This window comes from Pectinophora gossypiella, chromosome 5, assembly GCF_024362695.1.
Source record: "Pectinophora gossypiella chromosome 5, ilPecGoss1.1, whole genome shotgun sequence".
NCBI classification, from domain to species: Eukaryota; Metazoa; Arthropoda; class Insecta; order Lepidoptera; family Gelechiidae; genus Pectinophora; species Pectinophora gossypiella.
The window spans coordinates 10,909,997-10,923,835 of NC_065408.1; the positions used below are offsets into that span (position 1 = coordinate 10,909,997).

General features: G+C 38.4%; 1 protein-coding gene across 2 annotated transcripts in view; it reads left to right on the plus strand.

Annotated features, from left to right (window-relative positions):
- Window positions 1–3,034: 3,034 nt before the first annotated feature.
- LOC126367176 (elongation of very long chain fatty acids protein AAEL008004-like) overlaps window positions 3,035–13,839 on the plus strand; it is a 30,051-nt gene continuing 19,246 nt past the window's right edge. For both annotated transcript variants that reach the window (XM_050010594.1, XM_050010592.1), the window contains exon 1: window positions 3,035–3,221. The gene's annotated coding sequence lies outside the window, so the exon portion shown is untranslated. The remainder of the gene's footprint in view (window positions 3,222–13,839) is intronic.

Consider the following 13,839-nt stretch of genomic DNA (forward strand, 5'->3'; position numbering starts at 1 on the left):
TTTTTGTTCCATAGGTACGAGGTGCGAGTTCTAGATCTTTCCAAGAATTGAATAAGTACTAATAGTAAAAGCACTAAAGAATTGTCTAAAGTATTTTTTTTATTTTAAAAATTAAACCCATGCAGCATAAAATATCAAGCGTAGTGATAGATTTAAAAGACGAATTTAATTTGAGCTATCTGCCACTTCTAACTATCGAAAAACCTCCATTATACAGCATTACAGGACCATATTGTGTCCTACTGCTGAGTAAAATTTCCTTCATATACTTACTACCATACCCAAATACATAGGTACAACTTACTCCATCACAATGCTCTACTCGTATCGCAGATATTTTTCTGGCAAAAATACAGGTGATGTCCGGTGATTAGGCTCAAAGTCATTTGAGCCTTATTACCGTATGACAAAACCAAGCTCCATTGCTTAACTGATTGTGTCAGGAAATCTTGGCTGCAGGAAGATATACAAATTAAATAGATGTCTCAAGTAACATCTTATCTAAGAATCTGTGATCTTCTATTTAAGGCACGATTATCATTGTGACTTAGATAAGAAAGTTTTCCTTTTTGAAGTGATTAACACGTTTTTGATTTACAAAAATAACATTTTTGCACGATCGTAAAGAAAATACGGCACGTACTTTTTTCGTTTATCAAGAGTTGGTACAGTGAGACTCATAGGGGTCATAATCACCAAATCCGAGAGCGGTCCTTGCAAAATAATGTTTGCAAATACTAAGTCCACCACTAGAAAGTAGGCAATCCATCTATAGTCCGTCCCTGAAAATTACCCTGGTATGTCCGTCCTGTGTGAAAATGTAACTGACAGTACAGTAAGAACCCTATCCCGGGATATTATTCGGGAACACAGTATTCTTCATTTTTACTTCTTTGCTGGGCTAGGAATATTGAGAGTAAAGAAATGCTTAAAATACGCTCAGATGCTCCACATCGCATCCCTGCCATAGTTATGAGTCATTGGCTGGTAACCCACCACCATTATGGTTCATTGTATCAATCTTGTTTATCGCGATAGATCGCTAATTACTAGTTACTGACACTGAATATACCTTACTGTTATAAAATTGATGTACGTAGGTAGGTACTTATTCCACCACATCAATGCGGAAAATACTCAAATAAAAAGTAACTTCATCCGTCTGTCTGTGAACTTTTGACGCTGAACATTGAACTGATTTGGCTAAAAATTGGCTCATAGATAGATCAAACTTCAGCAACCGACATAGGGTAAGTATTTCAGGGATGGACTTAGTGCATTTTCCAGGGACGGAAAATGCTACTTACAGACATAACCGATGTCCATGCGGACAAAATCACGGGCGAAAAGCTTTAGTGACACGAGTACCATGATATATTAAAGCTAAACACAGAGTTTTCACACGCCTGTGACAAAATAACCAGTTAGTAAGACAAGTGATATTCAAACATTACCTATTTGTATTATAATGGAGGTATAATTACAACCACGATGTGAGCAGGTTGGCATGTAATGACTTGAATGAATGAATATTCTACTAAATATAGACTTCATAATTTATAAATTAATATAATCTATTCTTCATTTTCTGCCACATTATCACTAATATATTAATTAATCAAATCTCCGTTGAAATCAGCGAACGAAAGAAATAATAATAATACACTTTGAAAAATTTACACTTTTTTAGAAAATCTCCTTGGCGAATGTGACTCTCTGGATGGTAAAAACCTCCTACTAGTAATTACGCGCCATACTATTTTTCCTCTAGAATAATATTTCACCGTTTTGTTCACACATTCGGGGTGGTGGAACATTTCATACACCGTAGAAGAGTTCTCACGTACCTACCCAAATAAAAATACCTATAAAAGGACTTCCAAAACTTATCTTTGCGATGTTCGGAAAAACAGGCGCTTATTGTAAGTTATACTGCCCCTTTCGGAGCAGATAGATAACTATTTTAAATTTTGGTCGACTTATAGTAATAGCTATCGGCTTGGCTATAATCGTATTAAACAACTTATATATTGTGACTGCACGCACATGTTACGAATGCCTCAAGCTTAATGCAAACAGAGGCCCTACCGAGGCTACCGGTAGTATTCCTGGCAAGGAGCAGGCGTTTGTGTAAAACCCGCCGCCCTGCTGCACACCTGTTTCTATGTGTACGGGACTACGGGTTCATTCGAGTACAAACTCGAATATTACAAAATATCTCGCCCTGGCAGCGCCCTCGGCAACAAATACAACTCCTACAATTTCTTTATCCATTTCACAGAGAATCCTCAGCACTAGTCATTATGTCCATCAAGCAAATTAACCCGTCAGGGAAAAATACACTAATGCTAAAGATTTCCGTATAGGTAGGTACTAGGTGTATGCTGTTTGATTTTCCTTCTAACTTTATACCTTTCTACAGTTTTCAACACGTATTTGCCCTTCACAACCTACTCGTAACATAAAATAATCTGTATGAACCTGAGGCCAAACCAGGTAAACTATTTTAAATATTCGATTTCAACGTTTTATTGATTGATTGCCATTTATGACCATCGGCAATTTGAGTTATGGCTGACACATAAAACGACAATTCAATACAATGTAAATACGCTATAAACCACGTGTAGTAAACGTACAAACGATACTTCTACCATACGTTTTCCCACAAAAATGCACATTACATTTTTTTATAAAAACAAGTAAGCATTACCATCATTTTATTCAAGTGTATACAAACCTAGCAATTTTAATACACTTGTTTGAATAGTATTCATTTTGAGGCTAATGATATATGCGTGATAGATGAATCTATCGACGATTATCCTTATGCGTGTAGGCTGGCTCTGCATAATGGCTATCACATGGCAACATCCGTAGTCTATCATAGACGTCACAATAGACCAAAGTAGTGATTTGGAAAAACAATAACTGAGGTTGTAGTTGGAGCTGGTGTTGGTGACACGAGGACTGAGGAGTGAGGAGTCAAGTTGAAGGCGCGTGAGGTGCGATGTGATATAAGCGAGGGGGGCCGGCGCGCGCGGCCAGTAACAACCGCACCTGCCTCGAGCGCAGGCGCACGCGACACATACACGCAACAGCGCCCCCTCTTGCGAAACTAATCGTTCCATAACCCAGTGGACATTGTCCATAGTGTCTGTGCCCATTGACTGGACCCTCCGGAAGGAACACGGCACGATCGCTGCGCCGATCGCTCCCAGGTGAGACTCCTACCACACTAGAATATGACTAAATCATCTGATGATGCCGACGGAAGGTTGAATTTAAAACTACATTCAGCTCAACCGCAGAATCTTTCGTAATGTTAGGCCGCGGAAAATTAATGCAAAACCTACTCATTTATTCTAAGCCTATTCTATCTGCCTAGGAAATAATATTGCAAATCTAATAATAGCTTAAGTATTATAATTAAATTCTAAAAGTACTTCTAAATTTAATATCGAAAAACTGTATGGTACAAAAATATGTTTTAGTACCTAGTATAGGTAACGATTAACGATAAGTAGTAGGTATTAAGATAATAATTGAAGATTGAGGTTCGAGAAGAACAAGGAGTGTATTCAGTAAAAATGTAAGACAATAGAACCAGTGTGCTCCTAAATTATTCAGTGTACCTGTCGACCTCGAAGAGTGATCCAATATTTCACAGGCGCTAATGAGCACTGCGAGCTGATGAGAGAAGCGTGCTATCAAAGGTCAGGCGATACAAAGATCAAACGAAGTCAAACTACCGGACTTACGATACTGACCGAGACTAAAAGTACCTAATAGCCATTTTCGAAGTCTAGATCAGTTGAGGTACCTATTAAAACCACGAACGCGTTATGGTTTAATGGGAAAACGATAGTATTATGTCAACATAGGGGTCCAACATCCTGCGATTGAAATATCGGGTGTACTTTGAACATGTTAATGACAACATTATGTGCTGTGTGGAGTAGAAAACATCACTAGTGAACGCAACAGTATACTAAGAAAGGAGCTCGGTTTTGAAGCCAAGGATCCACCAAGGCGTTCTGCAGGTGTTAGTATGCCCAGCGCGTCGCTCCGAGGCGGTGCACGCGTGACGTAAGGTCACCGGGCTGGCCACTGACATGTCATGAGATTACGCCTCCCTACCAAGATGCCACATCCATCGTAACACGTCCTGGACGCCGCGCGTGCCCTTGACCCAATGCAGTTAGAATACATCAATTCACCAACTGGTAATGACATACATCCTCGCCATAGGGCGTTTTAACGAGTAAAGTAAGTTTTATAACTCAAAAAGTAACAAATATTTATCATCATAGACCTAACCTAACCCAATATCCCAATATCATAACAGAAGTTTAACAGAGTCAAATTATAAAACACTAATTTTGCAACACAAACTTTCGGTCGCTATAAAAATACATAGGTCTTCGGAAAATTACCCAAATAACAAAAGTTGCCCAACGGTGGACTGTTCTCGAATCATTGACATTATGAAAATTATGTAGATCATGGTTTATACAATCGATGTTTTGACAGAAATCAGATGGAAGGTTCCTACGATATTTCGCGGACATTGCAAAATTAAAACTTTAAAACAATTTATTTTAATAATTTAATTCAGTCGACATGATAGATAACAATGTTGATAACTTACTTGCTATTAATAATGTTCGCTTGCGTAAACAAAAAGTAAGTTGGAAATGTTGGACTAGCAATATGAGATAAGTTTCGCAAGGGATACCTACTCATGATCTCAGTCAGTATCGGAAATCATTGAAGGTCGACAAACGGGTTTCATAAAAATAGCCGCAGCAGAACTGAATTAATTCATCGGCTTCTCCATTGACGTAAGTAACATAACTTGATACGAAAACCTGTCATTCTTAACTCAAAAAAAAATGAGAAGTAATTCGCGGAGGTTTTTTTAAGTTTATTATTAGGTGGTTTCGTTGAACTTTGTTAGATTCCATTAGGGTACCGACTAAGTGTCGAAGACCTTACTTATCACGTGGAGTTAAATAAAAATAAATAGTGATACTCGTTATTTCATAGCATTCCGAAATCTTAATTAAATTAGTCACTTCGTAGAAACTTATTTAGTAGTTCGTGTAGAGTAATAACGGTTTATGGTCCAACGGATGCAACGTATTAAATATTAGGTTCTTACAACTTAGGTAATCGACATTTGTAAAATTTAAGATTTTGCAGAGTGACCGCAATGATTTACCACATTCAAACACTCTAAAAAATCACCATTACTTACATTAAATACCTAGTTTTTCTCTTCTCTCTTTGTAATCGGTTAGGCAATTTGCTGCAGCCATTGATTGATGGGTGGGCTTAATAATATATATAGGTACAAGGACATTTACGAAAGCCAACACTATTGTATCTACTATTGTACATACACACCTACCTACATAAACTCACGCCTATTTCCCACGAGGGTAAGCAGAGACTAGGAATTCCATTTGCTTCGATCGTGACATATTTCTCTTACTTGCTTTTTATAGCTGGTATTATAAAAACGTTATTTTTACTTTCATCTTATTTTTATCCGAACACGAAATAAAGCAACAAGTCGTATTCCAAAAACAAAGCCATGTTACTAGTACGAAAGACATCAAATAAAAAAATGAAATCAGAGATCATCGAGGCCAAAGACCAAAGAAGACATCCTGCTAAGGTTTTTACTTATTGGCAAAACAATTTTACGATGTCTTGTGCGTTTGCATTAGATGTATAATAACCTGCAACATTATGTCATGTTTTTCTTCACAATAGCCAATAGATTTACGAGCATTTACAACCCATACCTAACGAGTGGGTGTTAGTCAATTGCTCTTTTAAGAACGATAAATGATTTTACATATTTAATTACTTCTTTTTGTTAGCGTAGCTTATTGTAGATTTGCCGCATATGGCAAAATTGCTATTACCGTAGATAGAATTCTCATGTGATAACCTAAGCCATTTATTGCTACTGCAATAATACTTTTCTGTAACTCATTAAAAGGTAACTCTTTAAACTGAATCCCTTCATACGACGCCCTGGGCGAAGGTTCACGCTCAGCTGGGCTCTTTCAGGCTGATTGTCTTAAATTTTGTACCGGGTAAGAGCTCTCTGTGCTACCCTTTGTCCGGTCAAGTAGTTAATGCCATAAGGCAAATCTACAATATTGAAAAAGACGACGACCTCCGTGGTCCAGTGGTTGAGCGTTGGGATCACGATCCGGAGGTCCTGGGTTCGATTCCCGGTGGGGACATATCACAAAAATTACTGCGTGGTCCCTGTGTTGGTTAGGACATTATAGGCTGATCACCTGATTGTCCGAAAGTAAGATGATCCGGTTACTAATTACTAATGTAAGTAAGTAGTCGTTACATGAGCCATGTCAGGGGCTTTTGCCGGCTCAATAGTAACCCTGACACCAGAGTTGATGGGGTTGGTACTCCACATCACAACTCACACGATAGAAGAAAAAGTATGTAGGTCCCGCATAATTATGTCTATGTTGGTTAATAAAGATGAGGATGATGATAATGATAAGTAGTTGAGATTTTTGCGCTCGGTATATGGTAGGTACTCACTGAAAATTAGCAAACATTACGTAAGACTGATGGTTTTTAATTTACATTGTAAACATTCAGCCATGACATTGCAAACAAACCTTGCGAACATTAAAATTACAAAAGTAAACTCAAAGTCGTGAATCCTTCATTGACCAATAGGGAACGTTTCACACTATTAGAAGTCTTTATATCGTGCCCATTGGAAATTTTATCTAAATATTTGACGTTACATGAATTTCCTATTAAAGAAAACAATACTTACATGAAGTTATGCGCTAGAAATAATAGTAATGCGATAACCCCTTTATAAGTATGTACTATATAAACAAAGGAACAGAATTTTATTAGAATGTTCATTCAATTTTTGGATTAAAAATTTGATAAAAGATAATTCTTCTCCAGTCTCACTAGTTTACAGGACCTTTAAAACACGATGTAGAACTAAGAAAAAACTACATTATGGAGGCTACGATCGAATACAAAGGCTGTAAAGAAGACGTTAATAGAACTGTCTAAACATTCATTTAAGTCGGTCGGTTCCTTGAGCATAGTGGTTTGTATGTGCAATGCAAATAGGAAGTCGGACGGAAGGTGATTTTAATTTCGACCATTTCGAAAATACTACGGAATGCCTCGTGCCGCCCGCTTGAACTTAACATGTTAATCATTATCAAGGTCCGCGGAAATGCCGTAGCTTCATAGAGGGGAAATATTAACGATATTTAGAATTTGCTTTTCAAATTGGGATATTAAATATCCATTAATAATTTATATCTATTTATACATGATTTGCCTCACTAGGATTGCCTTGCACAGCCATGAAAGAAAGTGCATTTCTTCGAGGCAATGACGTCATAAATTGTCTGAAACAGACGTATAAGACCAATGATGATGATGATGATTTATACATTAAAAATGTATAAGTTGTCTGAAAAATCCAATCAAATCTTTCTATATCGCAATGTTTCTGTAGAGCAGGGATTCTACGTTTCCAAACTTAATCTGCACCTGTTGGAAAATCGCAATCGTTATCCTGATGCGAGTGGACGACAAGGTTAAGAAAACACATCCAAAGAGAACACGTAGTAAAGTTGACCTTACCACATGTACCGGTCGTTAGACGCATTACACGGTTGGACCTTCTATAGTTGGTCAAATTTTGGGAGGAGCTCTGTTGACCTTCGTGCAAGGATAGTCATTGGATGGTGAGGGGGCACGTCCGCGTCAGCCTTGCGCGGGCGACGTACGCCTGCAAATGTTTACATTTGAGCCGGCAGCCTGCGCTACTGGCGATTAGTTGCAAAATGATCGCGGCCGAATCGAGTTCAGGGTTACCGTACTGCCTCCGGGTGTTGCGAAACCACACCAGCCATTTCACCAACCATAATCACTACACATGCCTTAATCTACAAGTTATCTTTGCCACGGAGACTCATCATTAGGAATGACCATAACAATACCTACCTCCACGCAGCACCGATAAATTCGCGTCACGTCCAAAATAGAATTTAGCTCTACCGCGGTTACTAATACCTCGGTTATCTTCAAATTACGTGTTAATGACTTTTTTATACCTAATTTATACTAATTGTTTAGCAACGTCGCAATAGCTTTTTTTTTTCTAGAATTTGCTGACCGTGACTTCCTCGACGCATTTCATCAAGATATCAGTTTAAACTAGTTATATGTTATTTCAAGACATCATTAACAATGAAAATGAAACGGTAGTTATGTGGCGTGGCAAAAATCAAGGTCTTCTTCTATTTACGTCCATGTTAAAATCATTTACTTACGTAATATTTTGTTTGACTGTTAACAATGTTGCAATAGCTATATAATTGCAAGCGTAGAGCAAGTGGCAGCACTGGTGGCAACATGCGCGTACGCATCCGCTTCGTTCGGGCACTCAAATCCAGATACTCGCTCTCACACACACAGGATAGAGCAAACCAGTGTAAGGAGAGATCCTTACACTGGTTTTTAATACCACTATATCACAATTATATGAAGCTAATCTACCTTTCTAATTAGCTATACTTACAACATTTGACAGCATCATTAGAACAAGATCTATCTGTGCCAAGCAACACGGGAAGCTAGTTAAAAATATTGGTCCGTCACCGCACGGCGGAAAGATTTGATTAATATTACGATAATGATCTTGGTTATGTATTGCTATAAATAAATGATAAGTTACAATTAAATTTCGTAAATAAGCCACTTGCGATCCGCGGCACGTGCCACCACGTGTGCGTAGACCTTACGCTCTAGTTCTAGGAGCAACTATTGCGAAGTGGTCCACTGGTTGTAATTTTTTTAATCCACATTTTCATCATATTCTTACGGGACTAATGCCAGTGGTGTAGACAACTGCCTATTATTCTTAAGTATGTTGATATACCAGTAAAAGTGACAGCCACGCGTGACTTTGCGGGCGAGTGTACCTCTTAGATGATTAGCTAGTGTTATTGTGTTTGAAAGTTTGCTCATTATTGATATTGGGCAAGAAAAAAAATCTCTAAAAAGGTTTTTTTTTTTTAATTTTGGGAACATAGGCCTTCACTTTGCTTTAAATATTTTGAATAAGTAAGCAGATTGTGTTAAGACAGAGAGAACGTGAGTTCTCTCTATCATGAACTCTGATTACACAGATCCTAAAATGAACGTGATGATATACTTCCATTTATCTATACTCCCAGTTCAGAAGATAAATTGAAAGAGAAACCTCGGAATCCTGACAAATAAAAGCCTCTGTTACCTACTCTTACTTACCTCCTGACAATGTGGTTTGGAATTATAAAGGGTTTAAAATCTTTGGGTCTTAAAATCATTAAATCGATATACTACTAATTATGTAACTGAAAATAAAACATCACGTAACCTAAAAGATACAGAATCTAATGATCCAAGCATTAAATCATAATCTTCATAACAATCTTTGTAAGCACCATTGACTTATATTTCGAGATAAAATCATCCAAACTCTTACGCGCCTTAACAATATTAATGATAAAACATCAAAGAATAGGTAAGTAGGTATATAAATCGGTCAGGTGCTTTGTAACCTTCCTTCTTAACTGGCTCGTAAACGCCAGGTGTGTTTATAAAACTCGTTCTATTATTTAATAAACAGAAACGTACCTAATAAACCACCTAATACTTTTAACAATTTTCCTGTCCAAAAATTTTATTCAGCTCTGTGATTTTAAATAAAAGATTTTGAGGAATTTTAAATCCCATGAATAGTTTAAATACTCCTAGATTTGTTTCGGAATCAATGCGTTTTCATCCTTCATGAGTATGGCAGTTACATAAGCATATTTTTATATAGCATAGGGAAACAATTGGTCTTCACCCCTGAAAAACTTTTTAGTTAAGTTTACTTACCTATCAGAAATAAAACACGAAAATGGTGGAAATAAGCTCGAAGGAATTCTAAGTCTGCGGTCGAAATGAAGAGTCTTTTCTATTGACAAAATGTATGACATAAAAACTGTAGGTACTTAGTTGTTTCGAGTAGGTCATTCAAACAGGAGCAAGAACAAAAATACCGGTTTTATAACATGCTTAAAACTAGACTTGCAACAGCGGTTTTGTCCGTTTTGCATTTCAATCAAGGTCAAGATTTATTTTTGTTCATTGAACCAATGATGTAATGTCTGTTAAGAAGCAAACGACATTGAAAGTTTAACGATTGTCTCCTATGTGTAAGAAGAATTTTAGCTTTCTGCATCTTTGTTTTATGGTTTTTTTTTTATATGTGGATATTCATATAGTAAAGTGCTTATAATTTCATCAAACCGCCCACAACTAACTCTAATACAAAGCTCGGTAAGGTGTGAGTACTTAATTCATCTTGCGATGAATGTACCTTTGACTACCCCATCCATCCCACCTTGGGATATAGTCGTAAGCTTATGTACCTGTGTGTATTAACAAAACTAGATTTGAACTCGTAAAAACAAAAACTTAAATTCACTTCCAATGTCAGTCTAAGCGATGAAATACGCATCATCTCGATCACGCTGCGTCACAACGACTGCGCGGGCGACGGCACTCGCTACCATTTCATTGAAAGTTATTTTCAATTACAAAACGGAATTTTCGACGTGGAGTCGCGTGCAGGCATGCAGTGTCAATGCCGAAGACGATAGCCGCGGTGCATACACTACGTGCGGATTATAACGAGGCGCGCTTGACCGTGCAAGAATCCACTCTTTATGTGATGAGAGGTTCTGAGAAGATAACGATATTTTAGATATTAGTCAATTTTATTCAAACTATTTTTTATTGATAATGATGTTAATCTTATTCTTTAAGCGTAACCTGAGTTCCTTTTTTCTTTTCTTTTTTTAAAGTAAGTTCATACAAAAGAAATGGAAGACCTGAACACCATGCTCGAGCATCTCAGTAACGCATCCCAACGAGTGCGTCTTACCATTAACATGGCAAAGACAAAAATTATGTCCAACGACCATGTCGCACCCACTCCAGTTCAGGTTGGGAACGTTACACTCGAAGTTGTAGACCAGTACTTTTACCTAGGACAAATAATCCAGTTAGGTAAGTCCAACTTCGAGAAAGAGATCTCTCCTCGAATCCAACTCGGATGGGCAGCGTTCGGGAAGCTGCGGAATATCTTCTCGTCCAAAATACCTCAGTGTCTCAAGACGAAAGTCTTTGACCAGTGCGTGTTGCCAGTGATGACCTAGGTACGGCAGTGAGACGTGGCCGCTTACTATGGGTCTCGTGAGGAGGCTCGGTGTTGCTCAGCGGGCAATGGAGAGAGCTATGCTCGGTATTTCTCTGCTCGATCGAATCAGAAATGAGGAGATCCGCAGGAGAACTAAAGTCACCGACATAGCTCGGAGAATTGCAAAGCTGAAGTGGCAGTGGGCAGGACACATAGCGAGGAGAACCGATGGCCGATGGGGCGGAAAGGTTCTAGAATGGCGACCACGTGTCGGACGACGCTCAGTGGGTAGGCCCGCTACAAGGTGGACCGACGATCTGGTGAAGGTCGCGGGAAGCCGCTGGATGCGGGCAGCGCAGGACCGATCGTCGTGGAGATCCTTGGGGGAGGCCTATGCCCAGCAGTGGGCGTCATACGGCTGATGATGACGAAGATTTTCATAGCAAGATAAATAAGCTGTTTCATATAGCTTACTTCTACTTAGGTACACTCTAAATACTAAATCTAGTTTAAAAGGATAAGGTCACCTAACATGACGTGTTTCACAGTGGGCCCCTGGGCGAAATTATATAGATAAGCCACAATGAGTGGCCACCGTGGCCAGTCAGTGACTACGTAATAACAATTGCATACCAAAACGGTTAGGCGAAATTACTCGCACGCGCCTTTCGCAGAACTATTATTGATACCCAACCCACTGATAATATGAACCTCAAGACATTGTTATTAATAAATGATAATAGCCCGATCTTCTTCTTCCATCGTGTGGGTTATGTGGTGGATTACCAACCTCATCAGCCCTAGTATCAGGGTTATTACTGAGCCGCCAAAAGCCCCTGACATGGCTCATGTTGCGACTACATACTTACATCAGTAAGTAGTAACCGGGACCAACGGCTTAACGTGCCTTCCGAAGCACGGACGAGACCTTTCAGACCATCATATAGCCCGATAATCCGGAGATATCGCAATTTTTAATAGGTCAAATTGGGTGCGTTTAGTAATTCAGCAGATAATAACATCGTTTAATCTTATGTGGATAACATGCTCGTAAATTAAAATAATTAATTGATGATTTTATCAAACGATGTGCGTATGTGTTAATTTTTATAAATCCTTATACCTAAGTAGTTCAATGACTTGCAATCTCCTGCGCGTAACCAAGATGTAGGTATGCCATGTTCATGTATGTACCTACGTTTCTACGCAGGCAGACACTTTGAGTATACCTCAACCACGCTGCTCACTGCGGATCGGTAGAGGCGTTCATCCGTGCACCAAGTAAAAATAATCCAGTCATTAGTCAGACTTCAAACTTCAGACTTGTCTTATAGGTTCGAATCCAGCTCAGGCCGAAACCAATGAGTGTCGAATTTTTTTTTCGAACCCATGTTTAGATCATACATGATTTATCCCGTGCTCAGCGGTGAAGGAAAACAACGTGAGGAAACCCACATTCCCGAGGAATGCATTTTCAGAGGTATGTGACCTAACTAACCTGCATTGGGCTGATTTTCCCTTCACGAGTTGGAAGGTCAGACAGGCAGTCGCTTCTGTAATAAAACCCGACCAATCAAATCTTCAGATTAGGCAAGCGAACCCTGTGAGAAACGGAATAATGCTAGGGAAATGATGAGTCAGACTTATCAAGCCTCCTGAAGGCCTTCGACTCAGTTAATCTTTGGACCCAGCTTAACGACTACTACCGGCATTAGCCTTGAGTTGAAATTCTCGCTGAGATTAATAAAGGGAGCTTAGGCCAATTAATGAGAGGTTGCCAAGCTGCAGAAACTTTAGGCGGACGAGACGTTCGACAAAAAAGTATATTTATATGAAAACTGAATCAAGACAAGTGTAGATGAAGCCCTGCAGGTATCTGTGTAAAGCAAGGAAAGCTCTTGAAACCAATATAGGTACCTATCAACCGTTGGCGGTCACTCAACGAGTATAAGGTCAACGCTTACCGATTACCGAACCTCGTATTCCATACTTTTATAATTAAACCACCCGAAACCGCTTATTGGCGGTAAAAAATTACAAGCCAAGGCAATAACGTAGGATTTAAACACTATAATAACATTATTTATTTATTTATTTATTTTCATGGGATAACAAACAATATACGATTTATGTTAAAAATACATGTAGGGTGTCCACATAAGTACACGTACAATAGCGTACAATCAACCACATCATCTACATTATTGCACAGAACTTAATTTTAACAATCAGACATAACACATAAATACAGTACAATTTGGGCGGCCTTATTGCTCCAGAGCAATTTCTTCCAGGTAACCACTACCATGAAACAAACATTTACTAAACTTGGATGCGGGATGGTGCAACAAGAAATAAATAAAAGTAAACTAAAGTTAATATAATAGTCTATACGTACATATATTAATAAATACTCAATATAATACGTATTCAACTAAAGTATTAAACTAAAATTATAATAAGAAAAGTTAGTACAATACTTTACAAAAACATTTTGTATTTATGTGAGAAATAGACAGAAAAAAAGATCATAAAAAGCAGCCTCAATTGTCGTAATCTAAGTAACAATCTCATGT